General features: G+C 48.0%; 1 protein-coding gene across 2 annotated transcripts in view; it reads left to right on the top strand.

Moving 5' to 3' along the window:
- TDRD5 (tudor domain containing 5) overlaps window positions 1–25,850 on the top strand; it is a 602,913-nt gene that overhangs the window by 324,638 nt on the left and 252,425 nt on the right. The gene's annotated exons all lie outside the window — the stretch shown is intronic.

The following is a 25,850-nucleotide window of genomic DNA, read 5'->3' as shown; positions in this document are numbered from 1 at the left end:
GAAACACAATTTAATGAAGTAGATCATGCCTGTCCAACCTGTGGCTCTCCAGCTATTGTGAAAACTACAAGTCCCAGCATACACTAATAGCTAAGCTGTGGCAGGGTATGCTGGGACTTGTAGTTTCACAACAGCTGGAGAGCCGCCAGTTGGCCAGGCTGAACTAGATAGATATGCAGTAATCAGTAATTCCTGAGTTCATATATACTAATCGTGGAACTATTCTACACAATTTAATCTAGAAGTCCCCAAATTATATTGCAATCTCTGTATATACTCATTATTCACACTTTTGCTTTGGTTTAAGTTACAGGTGCATTAGTATAATTTCCTTAGGTCCAGTTTATTGTTTAGATTAGTGTTAACACGCTAGATGTCCTCATATACTGATAGGAATAATCAAACACTGTTTCTCTTTCATCCACTAGGGGACAATGGAGATACATTACACTGGGGTATAGACGGTCAGTGTGGGAGCTGGCACTTAATGAAATTTACAAGTGTGAAGGCTATCCCCCCTGTATATCCCATCAGCCCTTTCAGTTTTAGAATTGTGCCGATTAGGCTGGCTCCAACCAGTACTTAGTTTTTATCTTTATTTTAGTTTTATTTTAATTTCTCTTACGTCTTAGAGGATGCTGGGGACTCCAAAAGGACCATGGGGTATAGACGGGATCCACAGGAGACATGGGCACACTATAAGACTTTGAATGGGTGTGAACTGGCTCCTCCCTCTATGCCCCTCCTCCAGACCTCAGTTAGATTATGTGCCCAGGAGAGACTGGACACACACTAGGGGAGCTCTACTGAGTTTCTCTGAAAATACTTTGTTAGGCTTTTTTATTTTCAGAGAGACCTGCTGGCTACAGGCTCTCTGCTTCGTGGGAGTGAGGGGAGAGAAGTCAGACCTACTTCTTCTGAGTTAAGGGCTCTGCTTCTTAGGCTACTGGACATTAGCTCCAGAGGGTTCGATCACTTGGTGCGCCTAGCTGCTTGTTCCCGGAGCCGCGCCATCAACCCCCTCACAGAAGCCAGAAGAAAGAAGCCGGGTGAGTATACAGAAGGCAGAAGACTTCAGTGACGGCAGAAGACTTTAGTAACGAAGGTACAGCGCAGCGGTCGCGCTGCGCTCCATGCTCCCACACACACACACCAACGGTACTCTCGGTGCAGGGCGCTAGGGGGAGCGCCCTGGGCAGCAGGTTACTGGAGTTTTCTCTATCGTCCTAAGTGGATGCTGGGGTTCCTGAAAGGACCATGGGGAATAGCGGCTCCGCAGGAGACAGGGCACAAAAGTAAAGCTTTTACAGGTCAGGTGGTGTGTACTGGCTCCTCCCCCTATGACCCTCCTCCAGACTCCAGTTAGATTTTTGTGCCCGGCCGAGAAGGGTGCAATTCTAGGTGGCTCTCATAAAGAGCTGCTTAGAGAGTTTAGCTTAGGTTTTTTATTTTACAGTGATTCCTGCTGGCAACAGGATCACTGCAGCGAGGGACTGAGGGGAGAAGAAGTGAACTCACCTGCGTGCAGGATGGATTGGCTTCTTGGCTACTGGACATGAAGCTCCAGAGGGACGATCACAGGTACAGCCTGGATGGTCACCGGAGCCACGCCGCCGGCCCCCTCACAGATGCTGAAGCAAGAAGAGGTCCAGAATCGGCGGCTGAAGACTCCTGCAGTCTTCTTAAGGTAGCGCACAGCACTGCAGCTGTGCGCCATTTTCCTCTCAGCACACTTCACACGGCAGTCACTGAGGGTGCAGGGCGCTGGGAGGGGGGCGCCCTGGGAGGCAAATGAAAACCTTTAAAAAGGCTAAAAATACCTCACATATAGCCCCAGAGGCTATATGGAGATATTTACCCCTGCCTAAATGTACTAAATAGCGGGAGACGAGCCCGCCGAAAAAGGGGCGGGGCCTATCTCCTCAGCACACGGCGCCATTTTCTGTCACAGCTCCGCTGGTCAGGAAGGCTCCCAGGTCTCTCCCCTGCACTGCACTACAGAAACAGGGTATAACAGAGAGGGGGGGCAAAATAAATGGCAATATATTAATATAAAAGCAGCTATAAGGGAGCACTTAATCATAAGGCTATCCCTGTCATATATAGCGCTTTTTGGTGTGTGCTGGCAGACTCTCCCTCTGTCTCCCCAAGGGGCTAGTGGGTCCTGTCTTCGTATAGAGCATTCCCTGTGTGTCTGCTGTGTGTCGGTACGTGTGTGTCGACATGTATGAGGACGTTATTGGTGTGGAGGCGGAGCAATTGCCAAATATGAGGATGTCACCTCCTAGGGGGTCGACACCAGAATGGATGCCTTTATTTGTGGAATTACGGGATAGCTTCAACTCGCTTAAGCAGTCGTTTGCCGACATGAGGCGGCCGGACACTCAATTAGTGCCTGTCCAGGCGCCTCAAACACCGTCAGGGGCTGTAAAACGCCCCTTGCCTCAGTCGGTCGACACAGACCCAGACACAGGCACTGATTCCGGTGGTGAAGGTGACGAATCAACCGTATTTTCCAGTAGGGCCACACGTTATATGATTTTGGCAATGAAGGAGGCGTTACATTTAGCTGATACTACAGGTACCACTAAACAGGGTATTATGTGGGGTGTGAAAAAACTACCAGTAGTTTTTACCGAATCAGAAGAATTAAATGACGTGTGTGATGAAGCGTGGGGTGCCCCGATAAAAAACTGCTAATTTCAAAGAAGTTATTGGCTTTATACCCTTTCCCGCCAGAGGTTAGGGAGCGCTGGGAAACACCTCCTAGGGTGGACAAAGCGCTAACACGCTTATCAAAACAAGTGGCGTTACCCTCTCCTGAGACGGCCGCACTTAAAGATCCATCAGATAGGAGGATGGAAAATATCCAAAAAGGTATATACACACATGCAGGTGTTATACTACGACCAGCTATTGCGACTGCCTGGATGTGCAGTGCTGGGGTAGTTTGGTCAGAGTCCCTGATCGAAAATATTGATACCCTGGACAGGGACAATATTTTACTGTCGTTAGAACAAATAAAGGATGCATTTCTTTATATGCGTGATGCACAGAGAGATATCTGCACACTGGCATCACGGGTAAGTGCTAGGTCCATTTCGGCCAGAAGAGCTTTATGGACACGACAGTGGACAGGCGATGCGTAGAGGAGTTATTTGGGGTCGGTCTATCGGATTTGGTGGCCACGGCTACGGCCGGGAAATCCACCTTTCTACCTCAAGTCACTCCCCAACAGAAAAAGGCACCGACCTTTCAACCGCAGCCCTTTCGTTCCTTTAAAAATAAGAGAGCAAAGGGCTATTCATATCTGCCACGAGGCAGAGGACGAGGGAAGAGACAGCAACAGGCAGCTCCTTCCCAGGAACAGAAGCCCTCCCCGGCTTCTACAAAAGCCTCAGCATGACGCTGGGGCTTCGCAAGCGGACTCGGGGGCGGTAGGCGGTCGTCTCAAGAATTACAGCGCGCAGTGGGCTCACTCGCAGGTAAATCCCTGGATCCTGCAGATAATATCTCAGGGGTACAGGTTGAAATTAGAGACAGAGCCACCTCGCCGTTTCCTGAAGTCTGCTTTACCAACGTCCCCCTCAGAAAGGGAGACGGTTTTGGAAGCCATTCACAAGCTGTATTCTCAGCAGGTGATAGTCAAGGTACCTCTTCTACAACAAGGGAAGGGGTATTATTCCACTCTTTTTGTGGTACCGAAGCCGGATGGCTCGGTAAGGCCTATTCTAAATCTGAAGTCCTTGAACCTGTACATAAAGAAGTTCAAGTTCAAGATGGAGTCACTCAGAGCAGTGATAGCGAACCTGGAAGAAGGGGACTTTATGGTATCCTTGGACATCAAGGATGCGTATCTCCACGTTCCAATTACCCCTCACACCAGGGGTACCTCAGGTTCGTTGTACAAAACTGTCACTATCAGTTTCAGACGCTGCCGTTTGGTTTGTCCACGGCACCTCGGGTCTTTACAAAGGTAATGGCCGAGATAATATTTCTTCTTCGAAGAAAAGGCGTATTAATTATCCCATACTTGGACGATCTCCTAATAAGGGCAAGGTCCAGAGAACAGCTAGAGATGGGTTTAGCACTATCTCAAGAGGTGCTAAAGCAGCACGGATGGATTCTGAATATTCCAAAATCCCAATTAATGCCGACAACTCGTCTGCTGTTCCTGGGGATGATTCTGGACACAGTTCAGAAAAAGGTTTTTCTTCCCGAAGAAAAAGCCAAGGAGTTATCTGACCTGGTCAGGAACCTCCTAAAACCAGGAAAGGTGTCTGTACATCAATGCACAAGAGTCCTGGGAAAAAATGGTAGCTTCTTACGAAGCAATCCCTTTCGGCAGATTCCATGCAAAGGGATCTGTTGGACAAATGGTCAGGGTCGCATCTTCAGATGCACCTGCGGATAACCCTGTCGCCGAGGACAAGGGTATCCCTTCTGTGGTGGTTGCAGGAGGCTCATCTATTGGAGGGCCGCAGATTCGGCATGCAGGATTGGATCCTGGTGACCACGGATGCCAGCCTGAGAGGCTGGGGAGCTGTCACACAGAGAAGAAATTTCCAGGGAGTGTGGTCGAGCCTGAAAAAGTCTCTTCACATAAGCATTCTGGAACTAAGAGCAATCTACAATGCTCTAAGCCAGGCGGAACCTCTGCTTCAAGGAAGACCGGTGTTGATCCAGTCGGACAACATCACGGCAGTCGCCCATGTAAACAGACAGGGCGGCACAAGAAGCAGGAGGGCAATGGCAGAAGCTGCCTGGATCCTTCGCTGGGCGGAGAATCACGTGATAGCACTGTCAGCAGTATTCATCCCGGGCGTGGACAACTGGGAAGCAGACTTCCTCAGCAGACACGACATTCACCCGGGAGAGTGGGGACTTCATCCAGAAGTTTTCCACATGCTATTAAACCGTTGGGTAAAACCAATGGTGGACATGATGGCGTCTCGCCTCAACAAAACACTGGACAGGTATTGCGCCAGGTCAAGAGATCCGCAGGCAATAGCTGTGGACGCGCTGGTAACACCTTGGGTGTACCAGTCGGTATATGTGTTTCCTCCTCTGCCTCTCATACCAAAGGTATTGAGGATTATACGGCAAAGAGGAGTAAGACTAGTGGCTCCGGATTGGCCAAGAAGGACTTGGTACCCGGAACTTCAAGAGATGGTCACGGACGATCCGTGGCCTCTACTTCTGAGAAGGGACCTGCTTCAGCAGGGTCCTTGTCTTTTTCAAGACTTACCGCGGCTGCGTTTGACGGCATGGCGTTTGAATGCCAGATCCTAAAAGGAAAAGGCATTCCAGAAGAAGTCATTCCTACCTTGATAAAGGCAAGGAAGGAAGTCACCGCGAAGCATTATCGCCGTATTTGGCGAAAATATGTTGCGTGGTGCGAGCAGCGGAGTGCTCCGATGGAGGAATTTCAACTGGGTCGTTTTCCTACATTTCCTGCAATCAGGATTGTCTATGGGTCTCAAATTGGGATCTATTAAGGTTCAAATTTCGGCCCTATCAATATTCTTCCAAAAAGAATTGGCCTCAGTCCCTGAGGTCCAGATTTTTATCAAAGGAGTACTGCATATACAGCCTCCTGTGGTGCCTAAGGTGGCACCGTGGGATCTAAATGTAGTTTTAGATTTCCTCAAATCCAATTGGTTTGAACCACTAAAGAATGTGGATTTGAAATATCTCACATGGAAAGTGACTATGTTACTGGCCCTGGCTTCGGCCGGGAGAGTATCTGAACTGGCGGCTTTGTTTTATAAAAGCCCTTATTTAATTTTCCATTCGACATAGGGCAGAGCTGCGGACGCGTCCGCATTTTCTCCCTAAGGTGGTATCAGCGTTTCACCTGAACCAGCCTATTGTAGTGCCTGCGGCTACAGACGACTTGAAGGACTCCAAGTTGTTGGACGTTGTCAGAGCCTTAAAAATATACATTTAAAGGACGGCTGGAGTCAGAAAATCTGACTCGCTGTTTATACTGTATGCACCCAACAAGTTGGGTGCACCTGCTTCTAAGCAGTCGATTGCTCGTTGGATTTGTAACAAAATTCAACTTGTACATTCTGTGGCAGGCCTGCCACAGCCTAAATCTGTTAAGGCCCATTCCACAAGGAAGGTGGGCTCATCTTGGGCGGCTGCCCGAGGGGTCTCGGCATTACAACTCTGCCGAGCAGCTACGTGGTCAGGGGAGAACACGTTTGTAAATTTTTACAAATTTGATACCCTGGCATAGGAGGACCTGGAGTTCTCTCATTCGGTGCTGCAGAGTCATCCGCACTCTCCCGCCCGTTTGGGAGCTTTGGTATAATCCCCATGGTCCTTTCAGGAACCCCAGCATCCACTTAGGACGATAGAGAAAATAAGAATTTACTTACCGATAATTCTATTTCTCGGAGTCCGTAGTGGATGCTGGGCGCCCATCCCAAGTGCGGATTATCTGCAATACTTGTACATAGTTATTGTTAACTAATTCGGGTTATTGTTTAGGAAGCCATCTTTCAGAGGCTCCTCTGTTATCATACTGTTAACTGGGTTTAGATCACAAGTTGTACGGTGTGATTGGTGTGGCTGGTATGAGTCTTACCCGGGATTCAAAATCCTCCCTTATTGTGTACGCTCGTCCGGGCACAGTACCTAACTGGAGTCTGGAGGAGGGTCATAGGGGGAGGAGCCAGTACACACCACCTGACCTGTAAAAGCTTTACTTTTGTGCCCTGTCTCCTGCGGAGCCGCTATTCCCCATGGTCCTTTCAGGAACCCCAGCATCCACTACGGACTCCGAGAAATAGAATTATCGGTAAGTAAATTCTTATTTTTACTGGCAAAAAAGCATATTAGCGGTGCCTGGGCACTATATACAAGTCCCCCGCCAGTATAATAATTTGAGCGGGACTACAGCGCGCCGTGTAGGGGCGTGGTTTAGCCGCACAGCTTACCAGCGCCATTTTCTCTCTTCACAGAGCATGCAGAGACGCTGGCCCGGACCTCCACTCTCCTTTACAAGTACAATATATGTATTAAAACAGCGCAGTGATCATGTATTATTTTTTTGGTAGTATATGGGCGATGGGGTGTGAGCTGGTATACTCCCTCTGTGTTCTCTCTAACAGGTCTTTCCTGTGGGTCTGTCCCCTATTGCCAGTGAGAGTGAGTGTGTGTGTGTGTGTCGACATGTCTGAGGCTGAGTGCTCCTCCCCGGAGGAAGTTACTGGGGGCGCAGAGAAGGATTTGACTCTGTCGGCACAGCCGACTGCTGATTGGGTGAATATGTTGAGTACATTGAATGCAAATGTGGCGTTATTGTCTAAGAGGCTGGATAAATCTGATTCTCAGACACAAACGTGGAGAAAATCCATGGAGGACACCTTGTCTCAGGTATAGGCCTCCTCAGGGTCACAGAAACGTTCCTTTACCCAGATGGCAGATACGGATACCGACACGGACTCTGATTCCAGTGTCGCCAGTTTACATCCAAAATTGGTAAAGAGTATTCAGTACATGATTGTGTCTATTAAAGATGTTTTCTCTGGCTCGGTCCACAGGATAACATTGGGATATGGTTGAGCGACAGCGGAAATGGCACCAACACGGTCACGAGCTTTCTGGCCTCCCAGGATGCATCGGGGCCTCACCATATAGTCCCGCCCACTGACTCAGTCAAATCAGTTTTTTGCCTGGTGCAGCAGGAAGCCACATGGTCACAGGGCTGCTGTAGATAAAGCAGCCTGAAGCTTTTATTATTTTATTTTTATAGACTTACTATGTTTTTCTTTTTTGAGCGACTTTTCTTAACAGCGTCTTAAACGCATACTGGAAAGAGTCGCTCCGACAACTCCCCACCGGTTCGCAACAATGCTTACCTTCACGGTACAGTGCTTTCTCGACGGGCGTCCGTGTCGGATGTTCTAGCAGGTCCAGCAGATGTAAACAGGCTGTGGCCAGGGCATGGGGGGAAGGTGAGTCTATGGATTTCCTCTTACTAGGGTCCGGACACAGCTACACTGTATTGGTGGAGACTACAATCAGTGTGTTGATGCGCCGAACATCTCGAGTGCGACAGCGCTACAGTCCAGGGATCATAGGCGCCTGAACTAGGTAGAGGTTGCGATCCTTAGAGTTTAAGTCAACAGGGGGATTCAGACGCTCTCCTGGCAGTCCCTCCTCCAAGTTCATGTTTCCGCGCGTCTCCCGTCCATAAACTGAATGACCTCACTTCCGTCTCAGACACTACCACGAGGGTACTCGGTCACAGCTTAGTCGCTGCAGTTGTATACACTAGAGATCCCGCCTAGACCGAGTCGCAGGCCTTAGCGTCTGCATACACGTGGAAGTCGCTGAGCGTCCGTGTCCGTCAGTGAGCGACTTTCATCAATTATCAGGAGCGGTAGTGTACATCAGTAGCGTCTGAATCCACTCAGCTTCTTACGAGCACATTTGCTTGGATATGGAAGTGTGGTGAGTCTCCCTGTATCCCGCTCTCCAGAGGAAGGGTATACAGTACTAAAAATTCTCTACTTGTTAGTATTAATTGTTAATTTCTCTAACGTCCTAAGTGGATGCTGGGGACTCCGTAAGGACCATGGGGAATAGCGGCTCTGCAGGAGACTGGGCACAAAAGTAAAGCTTTAGAACTACCTGGTGTGCACTGGCTCCTCCCCCTATGACCCTCCCCCAAGCCTCAGTTAGATTTTTGTGCCCGAACGAGAAGGGTGCACACTAGGTGGCTCTCCTGAGCTGCTTAGTGAAAAGTTTAGTTTTAGGTTTTTTATTTTCAGTGAGACCTGCTGGCAACAGGCTCACTGCATCGAGGGACTAAGGGGAGAAGAAGCGAACTCACCTGCGTGCAGAGTGGATTGGGCTTCTTAGGCTACTGGACATTAGCTCCAGAGGGACGATCACAGGCCCAGCCATGGATGGGTCCCAGAGCCACGCCGCCGGCCCCCTTACAGAGCCAGAAGACAGAAGAGGTCCGGAAAATCGACGGCAGAAGACGTCCTGTCTTCAACAAGGTAGCGCACAGCACTGCAGCTGTGCGCCATTGCTCTCAGCACACTTCACACTCCGGTCACTGAGGGTGCAGGGCGCTGGGGGGGGGCGCCCTGAGACGCAATAAAAACACCTTGGATGGCAAAAAAAATGCATCACATATAGCTCCTGGGCTATATGGATGAATTTAACCCCTGCCAGAATACACAGGAAAAACGGGAGGCTCCGCCCCCTTATCGGCGGCCTTATCTCCTCAGCACACTGGCGCCATTTTCCCTCACAGCTCCGTTGGAGGGAAGCTCCCTGGCTCTCCCCTGCAGTCACTACACTACAGAAAGGGTTAAAAAAGAGAAGGGGGGCACTAATTACGCGCAGTATTTAAGATACAGCAGCTATAAGGGGAAAAACACTTATATAAGGTTATCCCTGTGTATATATATAGCGCTCTGGTGTGTGCTGGCAAACTCTCCCTCTGTCTCCCCAAAGGGCTAGTGGGGTCCTGTCCTCTATCAGAGCATTCCCTGTGTGTGTGCTGTATGTCGGTACGTTTGTGTCGACATGTATGAGGAGAAAAATGATGTGGAGACGGAGCAGATTGCCTGTAATAGTGATGTCACCCCCTAGGGGGTCGACACCTGAGTGGATGAACTGTTGGAAGGAATTACGTAACAGTGTCAGCTCTGTATAAAAGACAGTGGTTGACATGAGACAGCCGGCTACTCAGCTTGTGCCTGTCCAAACGTCTCATAGGCCGTCAGGGGCTCTAAAGCGCCCGTTACCTCAGATGGCAGATATAGACGCCGACACGGATACTGACTCCAGTGTCGACGGTGAAGAGACAAATGTGACTTCCAGTAGGGCCACACGTTACATGATTGAGGCAATGAAAAATGTTTTACACATTTCTGATAATACGAGTACCACAAAAAGGGGTATTATGTTCGGTGAGGAAAAACTACCTGTAGTTTTCCTGAATCTGAGAAATTAAATGAGGTGTGTGATGATGCGTGGTTTTCCCCCGATAACAACTGATAATTTCTAAAATGTTATTGGCATTATATCCTTTCCCGCCAGAGGTTAGGGTGCGTTGGGAAACACCCCCTAGGGTGGATAAAGCGCTCACACGCTTGTAAGAACAAGGGCTCTACCCTCTCCTGAGATGGCCGCCCTTAAGGATCCTGCTGATAGAAAGCAGGAGGGCATCCTAAAAGGTATTTACACACATACTGGTGTTATACTGCGACCAGCAATCGCCTCAGCCTGGATGTGCAGTGCTGGGTTGGCGTGGTCGGATTCCCTGACTGAAAATATTGATACCCTAGATAGGGACAGTATATTATTGCCTATAGAGCATTTAAAAGATGCATTTCTATATATGCGTGATGCACAGCGGAATATTTGCCGACTGGCATCAAGTCTAAGTGCGATGTCCATTTCTACCAGTAGAGGGTTATGGACACGACAGTGGTCAGGTGATGCGGATTCCAAACGGCATTTGGAAGTATTGCCTTATTAAGGGGAGGAGTTATTTGGGGTCGGTCTTTCAGACCTGGTGGCCACGGCAACAGCTGGAAAATCCACGTTTGTACCCCAGGTCGCCTCTCAACATGAGAAGACGCCGTATTATCAGGCGCAGTCTTTTCGTGGGCAAGCGGGCAAAAGGTTCCTCATTTCTGCCCCGTGACAGAGGGAGAGGAAAAAGGCTGCAGAAATCAGCCAGTTCCCAGGAACAGAAACCCTCTCCCGCCTCTGCCAAACCCTCAGTATGACGCTGGGGCTTTACAAGCAGAATCAGGCACGGTGGGGGCCCGTCTCAATGAATTTCAGCGCGCAGTGGGCTCACTCGCAAGTAGACCCCTGGATCCTTCAGGTGATATCTCAGGGGTACAAATTGGAATTCGAGACGTCTCCCCCTCGCCGTTTCCTAAAGTCGGCTTTACCGATGTCTCCTTCTGACAGGGAGACAGTTTTGGAAGCCATTCACAAGCTGTATTCCCAGCAGGTGATAATCAAGGTACCCCTCCTGCAACAGGGAACGGGGTATTATTCCACACTGTTGTGGTACCGAAGCCGGACGGCTCGGTGATACCGATTCTCTTTGAACACTTACATACAGAGGTTCAAATTCAAGATTGAGTCACTCAGAGCAGTGATTGCGAACCTGGAAGAAGAGGACTACATGATGTCTCGGTACATCAAGGATGCTTACCTTCATGTCCCAATTTACCATTCTCACCAAGGGTACCTCAGGTTTATGGTACAGAACTGTCACTATCAGTTTCAGACGCTGCCGTATGGATGGTCCACGGCACCCCGGGTCTTTACCAAGGTAATGGCCGAAATGATGATACTCCTTCAAAGGAAGGGAATTTTAGTTATCCCTTACTTGGACGATTCCCTGATAAGGGTAAGATCCAGGGAACAGTTGGAGGTCGGTGTAGCACTATCTCAGGTAGTGTTGCGGCAGCACGATTGGATTCTCAATATTCCAAAATCGCAGCTGATTCCGACGACTCGTCTTCTGTTCTTAGGGATGATCCTGGACACAGTTCAGAAAAAGGTGTTTCTCCTGGAGGAGAAAGTCAGGGAGTTATCCGAGCTAGTCGGGAACCTCCTATAACCGAGCCAAGTCTCAGTACATCAATGAGATGGTTCTGAAAAAAATGGTGGCTTCCTATGAAGCAATCCCATGCGGCAGATTCCACGCAAGAACTTTCCAGTGGGACCTGCTGGACAAATGGTCCGGGTCGCATCTTCAGATGCATCAGCGGATAACCCTGTCACCAAGCACAAGGGTGTCTCTCCTGTGGTGGTTGCAGAGTGCTCATCTTCTAGAGGGCCGCACATTCAGGACTGGGTCCTGGTGACCACGGATGCCAGCCTGCGAGGCTGGGGAGCAGTCACACAGGAAAGGAATTTCCAGAGCTTATGGTCAAGCCTGGAGACATCACTTCACATAAATATCCTGAAGCTAAGGGCCATTTACAATGCTCTAAGCTCAGCAAGACCTCTGCTTCAAGGTCACCCGGAGTTGATCCATTCGGACAACATCACGGCAGTCACCCACGTAAACAGACAGGGTGACACAAGAAGCAGAAGGGCAATGGCAGAAGCTGCAAGGATTCTTCGCTGGGCGGAAAATCATGTGATAGCACTGTCAGCAGTATTCATTCCGGGAGTGGAAAACTGGGAAGCAGACTTCCTCAGCAGACACGACCTCCACCCGGGAGAGTGGGGACTTCACCCAGAAGTCTTCCACATGTTTATAAAACTCGACAAGTATTGCGCCAGGTCAAGGGACCCTCAGGCAATAGCTGTAGACGCTCTGGTAACACAGTGGGTGTACCAGTCAGTGTATGTGTTCCCTCCTCTGCCTCTCATAATCAAGGTACTGAGAATTATAAGATGGAGAGGAGTAAGCACTATATTCGTGGCTCCGGATTGGCCAAGAAGGACTTGGTAACCGGAACTTCAAGAGATGCTCACGGAGGATCCGTGGCCTCTACCTCTAAGAAGGGACCTGCTCCAGCAAGGACCCTGTCTGTTCCAAGACTTACCGCGGCTGCGTTTAACGGCAGGGCGGTTGAACGCCGGATCCTGAAGGAAAAAGGCATTCCGGATGAAGTCATCCCTATCCTGATCAAAGCCAGGAAAGATATAACCGCAAAACATTATCACCGCATTTGGCAAAAATATGTTGCGTGGTGCGAGGCCAGTAAGGCCCCGACGGAGGAATTTTCAACTAGGTCGATTCCTACATTTCCTGCAAACAGGAGTGTCTATGGGCCTGAAATGGGGGTCCATTAAGGTTCAAATTTCGGCCCTGTCAATTTTCTTCCAAAAAGAACTAGCTTCAGTCCCTGAAGTTCAGACGTTTGTGAAAGGGGTACTGTATATACAGCCTCCTTTTGTGCTTCCAGTGGCACCTTGGGATCTAAATGTAGTTTTTGGGTTCCAAAAGTCACATTGGTTTGAACCACTTAAATATGTGGAGTTAAAATATCTCACATGGAAAGTGGTCATGCTGTTGGCCCTGGCCTGGGCCAGGTGCGTGTCAGAATTGGCGGCTTTATCCTGTAAAAGCCCTCATCTGATTTTCCATTCGGACAGGGCGGAATTGAGGACTTGTCCTCAGTTTCTCCCTAAGGTGGTTTTCTGCGTTTCACCTGAATCAACCTATTGTGGTGCCTGCGGCTACTAGGGACTTGGAGGACTCCAAGTTGCTAGACGTTGTCAGAGCCCTGGAAATATAGGTTTCCAGGACGGCTGGAGTCAGAAAATCTGACTCGTTGTTTATTCTGTATGCACCCAACAAGCTGGGTGCTCCTGCTTCTAAGCAGACTATTGCTCGTTGGATTTGTAGTACAATTCAGCTTGCACATTCTGTGGCAGGCCTGCCACAGCCAAAATCTGTAAAAGCCCATTCCACAAGGAAGGTGGGCTCACCTTGGGCGGCTGCCCGAGGGGTCTCGGCTTTACAACTTTGCCGAGCAGCTACTTGGTCAGGAGCAAATACGTTTGTAAAATTCTACAAATTTGATACCCTGGCTGAGGAGGACCGGGAGTTCTCTCATTTGGTGCTGCAGAGTCATCCGCACTCTCCCGCCCGTTTGGGAGCTTTGGTATAATCCCCATGGTCCTTACGGAGTCCCCAGCATCCACTTAGGACGTTAGAGAAAATAAGAATTTACTTACCGATAATTCTATTTCTCGTAGTCCGTAGTGGATGCTGGGCGCCCATCCCAAGTGCGGATTGTCTGCAATACTGGTACATAGTTATTGTTACCAAAAAATCGGGTTATTGCTGTAGTGAGCCATCTTTTCTAGAGGCTCCTCTGTTATCATGCTGTTAACTGGGTTTAGATCACAAGTTATATGGTGTGATTGGTGTGGCTGGTATGAGTCTTACCCGGGATTCAAAATCCTTCCTTATTGTGTACGCTCGTCCGGGCACAGTATCCTAACTGAGGCTTGGGGGAGGGTCATAGGGGGAGGAGCCAGTGCACACCAGGTAGTTCTAAAGCTTTACTTTTGTGCCCAGTCTCCTGCGGAGCCGCTATTCCCCATGGTCCTTACGGAGTCCCCAGCATCCACTACGGACTACGAGAAATAGAATTATCGGTAAGTAAATTCTTATTTTTTAGTACATATTGCATATGAGATCTGTATATTACTGTGTTTTCTGCATGTTATGTTGAAAAAGAACCAGTTGAAACAGAAGTACAATTTTCCTACTTATTTATAAGTTGTTATGGGGGTTGTATTCTCATATGACAATGTCTAATGCTTTAACATGTGACTGACTGCTAGTATGTTTGCTGACTTTTCTGTGTAACGTCAGTCCTGTTCTGACCCTCAATTCAGGTGAACTGTGGTCAGATTGATCTCACTTCTATATAATCATATATAGGTGATTTTCAGTCACAAATTGTGTAGTCATTAACAGATTATTACCATGTCTGTGAGCTGCAAAAGTGACAAGTAGAATTTATCAAGCACTCCTACATCCCTAACATGCTTATCTTGTAAGACAGGGTTAATTGGTATGGACCAATTGGTCACTTATGAGGGGTTGTGTGCTAACTGTTTTGCTTTTCAGCAAAGTAAAAAAACAGGAGTTGGTTCAACCACCAACAGAGCCACCATGGAATATGTTTGCAAAGACTTTATCTTCAATAGCGGACAGGTTAGCTCCGGTAGCATCACCTCAGGGGTTAGGTTACACTATTAACCCATACATGCAGCTCCCTTCCTACGGCTTGGTTCCAGTAGCCTCTACAGGCTAACAAAGGGACAGGTAAGACTAAGACAGATCCGTCTATGTGGCAGACTACACAAGATGATACAACAGATGATGATACAGTATATTCAAATACTCCGTATGATGATCAGTCGCAGAGTTTTAGTTCAGAAGATGTAGCTGAACTTATTGATGCTGTAAAGGCTGTTCTCTCTTTGGAAGAGCCAGCCAAGACAGTGTTAAAATCTAAATCACCTGTGCTTAAACGAGCAAAATCAGTTAAAACTGAATTCCCAGCGTCAGATGAGCTGACGGAAATGATTTTTGTCTTGGGCGACGCCCAGTAAAAAATATAAGATTCCGAAAAGATGGAATTCTTATTATCCATTTCCAGCTGCGAATTGTTCGAAAAGAGAAGTTCCTCCAAAAATAGATGCACATGTACTGCGACTTGTGCATAAATCTGCTTTACCACTGTCATCTACCTCACTAAATGATGTCACAGACAGAAGGGTAGATAGCTTCCTGAAAAATGTATTTTCTCTAGTAGGAGCAGTGGTAAGACCTGCTATGGCTTCGGCCTGGGTAGCAAAGGCAATGGGCGAATGGATAGAGGAACTTGAGAATGACATCTTTTCTACTAATAGGGAGCAAGAGTATCATTTAAGCCGTTTAAGACAATCTGCCCAATACTTAGAAGAAGCAGCAATTTATATGGGTACAGTTGCTTCTAAAGCTTCAGCCTTGACGATAGCCGCTCGCAGAGCAGTTTGGCTACGTACCTGGAAAGCAGATGCGGAATCCAAGAAAGAATTGGAAGCATTGCCTTTCGTTGGCAATATATTGTTTGTTTGGAAAACCATTATCTGATATCCTAGAATCAGAGGCTGAATCAAAGAAGGTCAGATTTCTGGCTATAACCCTAAGCCTAATGGTTCAAAGTTTCGCTCATTTCGTTGGCAAAGCGAAAGAGGAGTCTAAGCAACCCCAGTTCAAAACCAGGGGTAGGAAGCAGTGGGCTAGCAAAAAGCCAGCTTCCAAGCCTGAACAGAAACCATCAGCCTGAAGAGACTGGTCTCCGCCTGGAGGATTCCAGGGTTGGGGGCCGACTCCTTCATTTTGCACACATATGGTAACAGTCAACAACAGATGCTTGGGTGCAGAAGGTGGTATCTCAGGGGTATGGGTTCCCATTCAGGAGGCAACCTCCTCAAAGAGTTTTTTTGCACCAGCCCGTCTCGTATAGAGTTGAAGGCCAATGCCCTGCAAGAAGCAGTCCAAAAATTACTGCAGTCAGGTGTGATTGTCCCAGTACCGCCATCACAGAGTGGACAGGGGTTTTACTCCAATCTATTTCTGATCCAGAAGCCAAATGGGTCATTTCGACCAATTCTCAATCTGAAAATGTTGAACAAATACATTTGGATCCCAAGGTTCCACATGGAGACGTTACGCTCCATAATGTTGGAACCGGGAGATTATATGGTATCTCTGGATGTAAGGGATGCTTACCTACATGTGCCTATAGCACTGTCTCATTAGTGTTACCTCAGGTATGCCCTCCTCCAGGAACATTTTCAGTTCCAAGCTTTGCCCTTCAGGGTTAGCAACAGCACCCAGGATCTTTACAAAGATCATGGTGGTTATGGCAGCTTGTCTGCGCAAGCAAGGGATAAGAATATTCCCATATCTCAACAACCTGTTAATCCTAGCACATTCGCAAGATTTACTTTTGAGCCATATTCAACAGACAATAGTTTGTTTACAGAGACATGGGTGGCTCATAAATTGGGAAAAGTTGTTTCTGAATCCGTCACAGCGGATGGTTCATTTGGGGGCCATATTGGATTCAGACCTACAGAAGTTCTCTTACCAGAGAAAAAGATATTCAAGGTGCAGGTCATGGCTCAGGAAGCGTTGCACGCCCAGACAATGTCAGTCCATGCAGCAATGCGACTGTTGGGTCTGATGGTATCAACCTTCGACATGGTGGAATATGCGCAATTACACTCCAGAACATTGCAGCACCTTATTCTGACCAAATGGAATGGAAATCATCAGACAATAAAAAAGCAGATGATAAAGTTCCAGTAAATGTAAAAAGGTCTCTAGCGTGGTGGCTACAGACAGACCATTTAAACAAGGGAAGACCCTTTTGGATAAAAGGATGGCAAGTCCTGACAACAGATGCCAGCCTGCAAGGCTGGGGTGCGGTACTCGGAAGCCTTTGGTTCCAGGGAAAATGGACCGCAAGGGAAAGTCGCCTGCCGATAAATCTGTTGGAGATAAGGGCCATTTACTTGGCTCTAGTTCAGGCAAAGGACAGTCTGCAGGGAAGACCAGTCCAGATTCGATCAGACAATGCGACAGCAGTAGCGTACCCTCAATCATCAAGGAGGAACTCACAGCAAAAGATTGATGGAGGAAGTAACTCCCATACTAAGATGGGCAGAGCTTCATCTCCCAGCATTGTCGGCAGTATTTGTCCCAGGTGTACTGAACTGGGAAGCGGATTTTCTCAGTCGACACACCATTCAGGAAACCGAATGGGCATTACACCCAGAAGTGTTTCAGACATTAGTGAACAGATGGGGTCTACCAGAGATAGACCTCATGGCGTCTCCTAGGTACGGATCGAGAACAAGGGACCCAGGAGCGGTCCTTGTAGACGCACTGTCAGTAGAATGGAAATTTCATCTGGCATATCTGTTCCCTCCAATATCTCTGTTACCCAGAGTAGTAAGAAAAATAAAGCAAGCAAAGGAAGCGATAATTCTAATAGCTCCAGCTTGGCCAAGAAGGCATTGATACACAGATCTGCTAAGAATGTCCGTGGAAGCACCGATACTGCTCCCTCAACGTCCAGATCTGCTAATGCAGGGTCCTTTAGATGTATTTTAATTGACTGTGCTAATAAAATGAGCTGCTTTCTTAGAGGCTTTCTTTTAAACATCAAATGCAGGGTCCTTGTTGCCACAGTCATCTTGATCGTCTGTCTTTGACGGCGTGGCTGTTGAAACCTCTATCTTAGAAGCTAGAGGATTTTCGAAGCAAGTAATTCAAACTATGCTTAGAGCAAGAAAGCCTTCCTCAGCTCGTATTTATCATCGAATATGGCAAGCCTATATTCATTGGTGTAGTGAAAAAAGTTTGAATCCAAGATCTTTTAAAGTATCCAGGATTTTAGATTTCCTTCAAGCAGGATTGGATAATGGTTTGAAAGTAGCTTCCTTGAGAGTTCAAGTATCCGCATTAACTGTATGGTTTCAGCGAAAGATTACGGACTTACAGGATGTGCGTACTTTCTTTCAGGGAGTTGTACACATTCAACCTCTATTTGTTCCTCCTGCAGCTCCCTGGGATTTGAATCTAGTTCTTAAATTCCTTCAGGGACCTCCGTTTGAACCACTTAAGAGAGCAGATCTTAAATGGTTAACGGCTAAAGTACTCTTTCTTCTGGTAATGGCCTCAGCTAGAAGAGTATCAGATATAGGCGCACTGTCGTGTAAGTTTCCTTTCCTAAGTTTTTTTCCAGATAAATTAGTTCTCAGAACTAGATCTGGTTATCTTCCGAAGGTAGTTTCAAATTTTCACCTTAACGAAAAGATTGTAGTCCCAGCTTTTCAGGTATCGGGACTATCTGCGGGAGAAGTGTCGCTGGACGTAGTCCGAGCATTAAGAATCTACATAGATCGTACTAGTGCCATCAGGAAAACAGATTCTCTCTTCATCCTCTACGGATTTCATAGAAGAGGAAGGCCTGCTAGTAAACAGACGCTGGCGAGATGGCTCCGAATTGTAATATCAGAAGCTTATTCTCATGCAGATCTCCCTACTCCGGCTAATGTCTCTGCTCACTCTACACGTAAGGTAGGTCCTTCAAGGGCAGCACAACAGGGTGCTTCAGCAGAACAGATTTGTAAGGCAGCCATATGGTCTTCCATAAACACATACATTAGATATTATGCCTTGGATACTTTCTCTTTCATCCACTAGGGGACACTGGAGCTTCCTTAGACATTAGGGGTGTGAAGCTTGCAACCGGAGGTGTGGCACAATCTAAAATCAGTATTGTCTGCACAGCCGGCTCCTCCTCCTTCACATCCCTCCTCCCTCAGTTTTGAAAATTGTGCTAAGGAGGAGGTAGCACATGGAGCTTTGAGCTCCTGACTGAACTTTAATTTTTTCTCTTTTTTTCTTGATATGGGCTGTGTCACCCTAATGAAAAGGGAGACAAAGCCACAAATTTGTGAGAGACAAAGATCCCTATTGAAGGGACCTGCATCTCTCGACAGGAAAATACAGATAACGAAGGAGCTGCGTCTCCCTAGGAAAAGGGTGACAAAGCCTGATATTACTGAGAGACTACGATCCTTTTTGAAGGGATCTGCTTCTCTCACAGGAGATCCTCTTCAGCTCTGTGAGTACTGGTTGTTAGAAGGGCCAGTTAGCATAGGGGTTTTCTTTTAATTTAAATTCTTATTGATTTCTAATAGAGGCGCTACGACATAGGGCTTTATTCTTATACTCCCTTACTGGAGTTATATGCCCGCATTAGAGGGCCACTACAGGACCTGATGAAAGCGGTCCCAGCGCGCACCGGCCAGCGGTATTATAATGCCGCAGCGCAGCACAACACCGGAATCCCTTCAGCAGCGCAGATTTCCCTTGTTACTGAGAGCGGCCCCAGCGCGCGCCGACAAGGGATCACAATGCCGCAGTACTAATGTGTGAGCGGCCGGGATCCCTTCAGCAGCGCATGTTTCCCCTGTCACTATTCGAGAGGGGCGCCGCTACAGGTCCTGCTGAGAGCGGTCCCAGAGCGCGCCGGCCAGGGGGATCACGATGCCACAGCACTAATGTGTGAGCGGCTGGGATCCCTTCAGCAGCGCAGGTTTCCCCGGTCAGTGTTCAAGAGGGGCGCCGCTACAGGTACTGCTGAGAGCGGTCCCAGCGCGCGCCGGCCAGGGGGTTCATAATGTGTACAGGAGAACGAGTAGCTAACAGCGGCCGGGATCCCTTCAGCAGCGCAAGTTTCCCCTGTCAGTATTTGAGAGGGGCGCTGCTACGGGACCTGCTAAGAGCGGCCCCAGCGCGTGCCGGCCAGCGGAATCACTATGCCATGCGGCTGATCAAATACCCTCAGCCGCCGGAGGCAAGGAGTGGGGAAGTGACACTACATTAAAAGATTTGCACTACTGCTGCCAGGCATTGCAAGCCCAGATAGGTGCAAAGGGTGTCCTCATGTAGGCCAAACATTTACACATAAGAATAGGGGGGGCAGTGGGGCTCACCGAATGGAAATCCCTCTCCTCTATGAGGTGTTCAGAATTTTGCAGTGGCGGCCATCTTAAAATTCACAAAGGCGCCAAGGCACATTGGAGCCTCCCCCTATCAATACACAAGTAGACCCTACGTGTGGTAACAGCACCCTCTCCTGGTGAAAGGTTATATCTTTCTTTATATAAAACTACATAGACTATGAGGATCTCCTGTGCTATAATATGACGATTTTATTTTCAATGGACTTCTGATTCACAGATCCTACTGAAAATACAAGGAAGCAAGTGAGGCCAACTCTACCATCGTAGCTGTGTTACAGTTGAAGTGTGATTGTTGCATGTCGGCTGATGTGTGTGTGTGTGTGTGTGTGTGTGTGTGTGTGTGTGTGTGTATGTATGTATGTGTATATATATATATATATATATATATATATTATTTTATTTTATTTTTTTATTTTACATTTTTTTCATTGTTTCTCAAGTATATCCTGTTCCTTTTGTCTATGTAAGAGAGGGAACAGTAATTCCAGCCGGTTCAGATACCTTCGCTTCCACCATCTCTCACAGCCTTTCTCTTCCTAATTAAAGGGTGAAAGCGCCGCATAATACCCTGGTAGGGGATTTACACAACATGCCTAAAAAGAATCACGCAAGCCGCAATAAGAATCGGCTGCTGGATGCTTTAAGACGAGGAAATTGCTCATTAAGTAACGCCGCCTGTACACACAGAAACAGATGTGCGCTAGGCAGTTAAAATAACTTTTCTTCTTATACCAGAAAGTGAGTAAATTGACTCTACCCTAGATGCCGATTTTCCAGGAAAGGACACGGCAGTCTTAGGTCTTGAGTCTTTAGTTGAAGGGGCCAGAAGAATTCGAATTGTTTGAATCCCAAGAACAACCGAGTTCAACAGTGTTTCCCATTCCTAAATCCTTCCAATCTCAAATGGAGGAGGCTTGGACACAACCTGACAAATGTTTTCAATTTCCAAGATGGTCTCAAGTAACTTACCCTTTACCTATAGGGGTAATGTTTAGATGGGAGACTCCGCCGGTGGTAGATGCCTTACTAGGACAGTTGTCAACAAGAAGACAATCTTACCGATACCTACTGTAACGACTTTAGAGGAGGCTTCACACCGAAAAGTTGACACAGCTTTAAAGTCAATTTTTTTCGTAACAGCTGGTGCGGCACAGAGTCCTACGCTCATCTGTGTTTGGGTTACCAAGGCCATGGGAGCATGGGCGAGCCGTATTGTACAGATTATTGATGAGGAATATAGCTGGGAAATCTTTACCCAGCTGGTGGAACACTTTCAAGAATCTGCTTCATACAAGGGATGCTAGCAGGATTGCATCGCGCATCTCCGCATCGGCCATATCGGCTAGACGGATTTTATGGCTCAGAAAATGACAAGGAGGCTCTGACACTAAGAAGGCGGTGGAATCCATCCCCCTTGGGGGTGAAATACTTTTCGGGCCAGAGTTGAACAAACGGATTACACGGGCTACGGCAAGGAAGTCCACATTACTCCTTACTCCTTGTACGAGAACCACTTCACAAGGTTAAAAGGGGTTATTCGGGTCCAATGGTTATTTCGTTCAGATCTCAGGCCTTTCGAGGCCGATGAAGAGGGTTCCGTACACAGGCATGTGGGGGCAGAGTTAGAGGCCGCTCACAGGCAACACCCGGAAAGCAGGAGTAGCCGGCTGACTAGACCGTGGCATGAGATCTCCCAGCTCACTTGGTGTACCCCCTAGGGATGCATGTCTGGAAGCCAACACCTCACCGGAACGTTGGAGGAGTTTTTACAATGGGTTTGCCTCGGTGCCCTCAGACGGCAGAAGCACTACTGTCGGCAATTCAGACATTGCTACAGTTAGAGGTCATTCTTTCAGTTCCCGCCTCCAGGAGAGGAGGGGGTTCTACTCCAGTCTTTTGGTCGTGCCAAAACCGGACAGGACGGTCAGGCCGATACTCAATTTTAAAACTTTCAAACCAGTTTCTAAGGGTGATGAATTCAAGAGTGAATCAATCCAGTCGGTCATTGTATGCATACCTGCATATCCCTATTTGCGTTTCCCCACCAAGCTTACCTAAGGTTGCTCAGGTACTAAGGACACCGATGGTTTCTCGGCACTTCTGAGTACACCTTCTCGGGAAGATGGTGGCGTTGTTCGAAGCTCTCCAGTACGGCAGACTTCACTCCCGACCAATACAGATAAGCCTCATTGCTCAGAAAGCAGGTTCGCACTGGCTTCTTCATCAGAGTATCCGACTCCAACCTAACGTACGAGTCTCCTTGATATGGTGTTCGTTACACAAGAATCTTGCAGCAGAGAGGAGATTCGGGATTTGGGGATTGGAGTATCCTGACAACGGACGCCAGTCTCAGAGGTTGGGTGGCCGTCCTAGAGGAACGTCAGTTTCAGGGTAGATGGACGTTACGGGAGAGCAGACTACCCATAAGCATTCTAGACAATGCGCTTTTCTTAGCCAAAGACCTAGTCGGGGTCAATACTTAGAGATACAGATGGACAATGTCACGACGGCGGCTTACATAAACCGTCAGGGAGGACCAAAGAGCAGGATGGCGTTAAAGGAAGCCACAAAGATCTTGTTGTGGGCAGAAAGGTGAAACGTCATCCTCTCGGCTGTGTTCATTCCAGGTATGGAGAACTGGGAAGCGGATTATCTCAGTCGCCAGGACAGGCATCTGGGAGAGTGGTGCCTACATCCACAGATTTTCAACATGGTAATGAGGAGATGGGGCCTACCTCAAGTGGACCTCATGGCGTCTCGGCAAAACCATCAGCTGCCCAGATATGTGTCCAGGACAAGAGATCCAGCAGCAGAAGGAGTGGACGCATTAACACTTCCTTGGTGTTACAGGAGAGTTTACATTTTTCCACAATTCCCCCTCATACCCAGGGTTCTGATAAGGTTGAAACAAGAGCGAATGTGGGCGATTCTAATCGCACCAGATTGGCACCGCCGGAGTTGGTATTCAGACCTGCGAAGATTACTCGCGGAAGATCCTTGGCGATTATCGCAGAGGACCTGCTGTCTCAGGGACTGTTCCACCACCCAGACCTGAACAGGCTGCGTTTAACAGCGTGGCTATTGAAACCCGGATCTTAAGGAACAGAGGAATATCACGAACGGCCATTCCTACGATGATTGCCGCTAGGAAGCCGGTCACAGCCATGCACTACTACAGAATTTGGAAGAGGTACATGGACTGGTGTCAAGAACGGGAGTGGAATTCGGCAAACTTCCATTTATCCAGACTTCTACTCTTCCTGCAGGCCGGTCTAGTTTTAGAACTGAGGCTGGGCTCTCTAAAGGTTCAAATTTTGTCTCTCTCTATCCTATTTCAACAGTGGTAATCGTCCTTGCCAGAGGTTCAAACCTTTTTACATCCTCCTATTGCACCATGGGACTTAAATTTGGTGTTGGAATTTTTGCAATCGCCTACTTTTGAGCCGTTAGCAAGAACAGACCTGTGATATCTCTCTTGGAAGGTGACGTTATTGCTTGCCTTGGTTTCGGCTAGGCGGGTTTCTGAGTTGGGAGCCTTATCGTGTATGAGCCCCTTTTTAACTTTTCATGAGGATAGGGCTCCCAACTCAGAAACCCGCCTGGCCGAAACCAAGGCAAGCAATCTTGCAGATGGGGACGGGTCTTGCAGATGGGGATGTGTCCTTGGATGTTGTCCGAGCTTTACGGGTATACGTACAAGTTACGTCGTCCTTCAGAACGTTGGATCATTTGTTTTTTCCTTATGATGGGCCTAAGAAGGTTTGGCCCACATCTAAGCAGTCTTTGTCCAGTTGGATTCGACTTGCCATTTGGCTAGCTTTTAATTCCTGTGGCAAAAAGGTTCCGGTTCGGACGGGTGCTCATACCACCCGATCAGTGGGTGCCTCATGGGCAGCTGCCGAAGGGTGTTTCCACTTCTCAACTTTGCAGAGCGGCGACGTGGTCCTCAGCCCACACGTCCGCGAGATTTTACAAGTTTGATACCTTTGCGTCCGAAGATTCCCAGTTCGGACGTTTGGTTTTGCAGGTTACTGACAGCACTCCCTCCCTGGGGGATAACTTTGGGACGTCCCCTAATGTCTAAGGAAGCTCCAGTGTCCCCTAGTGGATGAAAGAGAAAAGAGGATTTTGGTACTTACCGATAAATCCATTTCTCTGAATCCTCTAGGGGACACTGGACGCCCGCCTCGGTGCTGTCGGCCTGCGGAGTTTATGGTTTTGTTCAAACACTTCGTTCAAACAGTGTTGGTTTTTCGGTTAAAGAAGTTTCTTGGATGCTGTTTGATTTGTTGTACAGTTCGGTTCCTCGCCAGGTGCTATAGTATCATGTCCTATTCTCTCAGTCCAATTTTCAAAACTGAGGAAGGAGGGATGTGAAGGAGGAGGAGCCGGCTGTGCAGACAATACTGATTTTAGATTGTGCCACACCTCCAGTTGCAAGCTTCACACCCCTAATGTCTAAGGAAGCTCCAGTGTCCCCTAGAGGATTCAGAGAAATGGAGTTATCGGTAAGTACCAAAATCCTCTTTTTGCCTCTCATGACGTAGACTTCGGGCGAAAGGTCCTCTTGTGTAATCAAGAGCGTCCCCACTACTAAAAATTGGCTTTGGGGATCCCAATGTTATCCTGTGGATAATCCGGTGGACCCAGCCAGAGAAATAGACGTTATGGTAAGAACTTACCGTTGATAACGTGATTTCTCTTATGTCCACAGGTATCCACAGGGAACCCATTCTGACGCACCTGATTTGAGGATCTTGACATTCACTAAACCTCTTCCCTCTTGTATGGAAGGGTGTGCATGTGTGTTCTTATCGCCTAAATAGGTCTCTACCTGATGCTCCTGCCTAATTGCTGTGGAAAGAACTGATTTGACTGAGTCAGTGGGCGGGACTATACGGTGAGACCAGATAGCTTGTGACCGTGTTGGTGCCATTTCCGCTGTTGCTCAACCATATCCCAATCTTATCCTGTGGATACCTGTGGACATAAGAGAAATCACGTTATCAACGGTAAGTTCTTACCATAATGTCTATTTACATATTTCTGAGGAACCTACTGTTCCAGATACAAGGGTTTGTTTATTTAAACGGAAAAAGCCTCAGGTGAAGATTCCCCCCTCTCATGAACTGAACGCTATTTGTGAAAAGGCTTGGGAGTCGCCTGACAAAAGGTGTCGGATTCCCAAGATAATTATTTTTATGGCATATCCTTTCCCCTCTGATGACAGGGAAAAGTGGGAGTCATCTCCCAATGTGGACAAGGCTCTGTCCCGACTGTCCAAAAAAGTGGCGCTTCCGTCTCCTGACACGTCTGCCCTCAAGGATCCTGCGGGATTGCAAGCATGAAACGACATTAAAGGCCATTTATGTCACTACGGGAGCACTCCTCAGACCTGCCGTGGCGTCGGCATGGGTGAGTAGTGCTATTGCTAAGTGGGCTGATAATTTGGCATCTGACATGGATACCCTTGATAAGAATAACATTCTTTTGACTCTCGGTTATATCAGGGACGCTGCAGCTTACCTAAAGGATGCGGCGAGGGATATTGGCCTCTTGAGATCAAGGGCCAATGCCATGGCAGTCTCGGCCAGGAGGGCGCTGTGGATTCATCAATGGAATGCTGATGCCGACTCCAAGAAAGCTATGGAAGCTCTCCCTTATAAAGGTAGCGTCTTGTTTTGTGACGGCCTTGCTGACCTGGTGTCTACCGCTACTGCGGGTAAGTCATCTTTTCTTCCTTATGTTCCCGCACAACAGAAAAAGGCGCCCCATTATCAGATGCAGTC

This window comes from Pseudophryne corroboree, chromosome 9, assembly GCF_028390025.1.
Source record: "Pseudophryne corroboree isolate aPseCor3 chromosome 9, aPseCor3.hap2, whole genome shotgun sequence".
NCBI classification, from domain to species: Eukaryota; Metazoa; Chordata; class Amphibia; order Anura; family Myobatrachidae; genus Pseudophryne; species Pseudophryne corroboree.
The sequence above is the reverse complement of the archived record's forward strand: the minus strand, read 5'-3'. Positions and strand labels throughout refer to the sequence as shown.